Here is a 3,336-nt window from a genome sequence, read left to right on the forward strand (position 1 = left end):
TGAATGGATGAGTGTCGCTCCACCAGGGGTCATGCGCATTTAGATGGCCCTCACTTGTGCTTTGTGTGTTGTGTATCATGAGCAGCATGTCAAAGGAAACCACAGTGTTGTATTTAAACTCAGTCTGACCTCACCTTCCTCCTCTGGCTGTTTTAACTGTGGGTTGAAAACTTTCTTCAGCTCTGATTTTTTATAAATGGTCTTTTGGGCTTTCATTGCACCAGTCCCATTACTCACTCCCTTGTCCCGTCCGTATTAGTGCTGTAATCCAGCCAAAATACAGTCTTTACTCCAAAATCCTGTCTGTCTCCCACTTGCTATTGTTGAAGTTGATGATTATGTTACACTGTTAATGATTGCTGTATTTTTACGGTGAAATATTACAGCCCACTCCCGTTTCTGTGGAATACGGCAACTTGCTGCAAGGAAAATTGCATTCTGGGAGACTTGTGTGGACAACCCGCGCCGATATTTGAATCCACAGCAGATCGCTGTAATGAATTGCAACGTCACAGCTGCAGAAAGCCGTGTAGCCAATCCAGTCTCAAGGAACGCATTTCCCTCCTCACCTTTGCTTCGGCGTTCGGTCTCCAACCTGGCTCTACGTCCGACAGAGACACTTCCTTGCTCGAATAAAGATTCAATTCAGGTAAGAACCAGACTAATGTTGATAACAGCCAGCATAAAGGCGAGCCTTATGCTACGTTCATTAGGGAATGCTAGCCTTATGCTGGTTATTAGCATAAGGCTAGCGCGACTTCGCGCTGTATGCTAACGTTTTTACGCTCGCGACAGACTTTCGAGCGGCTTCGACGCTTCATTCTCGTTATACCGTACAGTCATCTTAACAACATTATCAGCGTTTAATAACGTCGATATTGTTTACAAACTTATTGAAACACTTCCGGCATGCTTTTCAAATTAAAAGCCCGTGCAAATACGGACTAGGTCGCTTCAGTTGTTTCAACAAGGCTTTAAAATGAAGAAATATCTCCCGATATATGTGCTTAATTCTTTGAAGGCTTCAAACAACTGCCATTTTATTGGGCTCATTTCACTTTAGGGGCAAAGTCTATGAGGGCCACAGTGATGTTGACAGGTACGTGTGTATTTCAGTGGGGTTAGGTATCTTTGGATTTTGTCAGATCATTCATTGACATGTTCCTTTTTTCCCCAGGATGTAATGCCTGTGGTGTTTTGAGTGACTGTAAGTACACACACACTGCAGTTCAGTGTTGTCCAATCTTATGTAAATGTCCTGTGATGTTGGTCAAGTTTTTATCCTCTGTGTTGGTGTCTTCCCACAGAGCCTAGTGGATCCTGTCTGAGCAGCTATCCAAGAAAGCAAGCAACAAAGATGTCCAGTCTGCCCTGCAAGGAGAGGGAGTTGATGTAGCCTCCACTGTGCCACTTCTCTTGGCCCACTTCAAGGAGGACAAGGAAGGACTTCTCCTTCAAGCTGATGTAAGTTCCTTTCTCTTAAATGCACTTGTCTTTTGTTAATGCTTGTAGTGTGACATTGCTTGCATTGCCTATGTGTATTTCTGCTTGTAGGTACTCAGTGATTATCAATAATTACTTCACCATGTTCATTTCTTAGGACATGCACAGCCAAGACACAGGCAATGGTCCAAAGACATGCTGGATGCATGTGGCTGACATCTTGCATGTGTGTCATGCTTTTTTGAGAGTCTGTTGCGTTTAAGTCCAGGGGAAATGGTTGTGGAATCCTAGGGCAGGACAGTTTTTGTTTTGAATGTAATTGGAACATTATTAAACGGGCAGGTCATCAAATTAGTCAAATCAGGTTTGGAAGATTTCTTTATTTTTTGACTTTTGTATCATGTTATTGATTTGTTTATATCTGTAAGCTGATGAAATGGAATGGACTTTTCCTGTTCAGTAGGAAATGTGTCAGTTTGTGGGATTCCACAGCCATTTCTACAAGACTAGGTCAATGTTGTGAGCGAGGTAAGAATTCACAAATAATTGGGGTTTTTTTCTGCAGGCAGGTGCATCAGCTGCTGATGTCGAAGAGGCACTTACCCTGCCTGCCAGTCCTCGGTTGATACTGGTTGGTATGTGCTCTAAGTATATTGTATCAAATGCTACCAGTCATAAGCATTAATCTTTCATTGTTCTTTATTGGAAATATATGAAATCTGTTTGTTTCAGGTGATACTCCACATTGGATGCTGAGCATTGAGGGCCAGGTGGTGTGTGAGGGGACCACCTTTGTGTCTGGCCTTGCAGTACTTTTTGCGTCATATTACAACTTTAACCTGCAGTACCAGGATGAGGCGGCTTGTACGCTGGAGTTCATTCAAAGGTCAGCAGCTCTCACACTTTCACCTACATACAGATGGTACTACTTCCATGTTGCCTGTTTCATGCATGACTCTCAGGAGATTCACCTGTGAAGTCCACTCTCCTCTCCATCTTACTGACTCCAACTTTAATCGGATTGCTAAGTGCATGTATTTATTTTGTGCATTTTTTTGTGTTTTCCATCTAAAAATTTCAGACGGTTCATCGATATAAATCCTGAGAAGGGAACAAGAGCCCAACAAGGAAAAGTGGTGTCAAAGAAGACTGGAAGAGAAGTGCAAAAGAAGCCACACAATGTCAATCCACACGTTGCCACACTTCTGCGCAAGCTTATGGATTACAAGTGGGACTTTGGAAATTAGTCAACACGTACCCCCTCTCTCACACTGTGACACACACACACACACACATACACACAGGGAAGGAGGTGAGAGGGACAGAGGAGCAGGAAAGGGGAGAGAATGAAGAAAGGGATCGTGGTGTGAGGAATGTTTAGTTCGTCCAAAAATGTTCTAATAGAATGTTTTATAGTAAAAGGGACAGAGCAGCAGGAAAAGGTAGAGTGGGAAGAGAGGGACGGCAGTGTGAGGAATGTTTTGTTGGTCTAAATATGTCCCAGCTGAAATCCCTTTTTGCATTTGTTCTAAAATGACATAACATTGTCTGTTTAAAAAATGTTTGGTCAGTCAAATAAAATGTTTTACACTAAATTGCATTTGCTCTGTTTTTAAGTAGCTAGATCAAACGTAGTGCTGCCATTATATTGCTATATTGAAAGCCAAATACTGTGAATTAAATTTACAGGGCTGTAAATGGAAATGAAAATCACAGAATAGTAGTGTAGTAAAAATTACAGTAATAGTAGATATCAATATGAAATTGCTGTAAATGGAAATAAAAATCACAGAATAGTACTGTAATTAAAGTTACAGTACTATTTTGTAAATTATATTTACAGTAATACTGCTGTAAATTTACAGCAATTAGCTGGCTACTCTGCTGCCAGTA

General features: G+C 41.5%; 1 long non-coding RNA gene across 2 annotated transcripts; it reads left to right on the forward strand.

The window, feature by feature from the left end:
* The first annotated feature begins 532 nt into the window (after nt 1-532).
* On the forward strand, nt 533-3,043 carry LOC121604581. Of its 2 annotated transcripts, XR_006006753.1 has the most exons (7): nt 576-649; nt 1,064-1,099; nt 1,178-1,207; nt 1,308-1,464; nt 2,009-2,078; nt 2,176-2,329; nt 2,525-3,043. It is a non-coding gene; the product is annotated as an uncharacterized LOC121604581 (long non-coding RNA). The 2 variants fall into 2 exon arrangements; XR_006006752.1 differs by lacking the exon at nt 1,064-1,099 and having other exon boundaries at nt 533-649; nt 2,525-3,042.
* Nucleotides 3,044-3,336: the final 293 nt, after the last annotated feature.

Source organism: Chelmon rostratus, chromosome 3 (assembly GCF_017976325.1).
Source record: "Chelmon rostratus isolate fCheRos1 chromosome 3, fCheRos1.pri, whole genome shotgun sequence".
NCBI classification, from domain to species: Eukaryota; Metazoa; Chordata; class Actinopteri; order Chaetodontiformes; family Chaetodontidae; genus Chelmon; species Chelmon rostratus.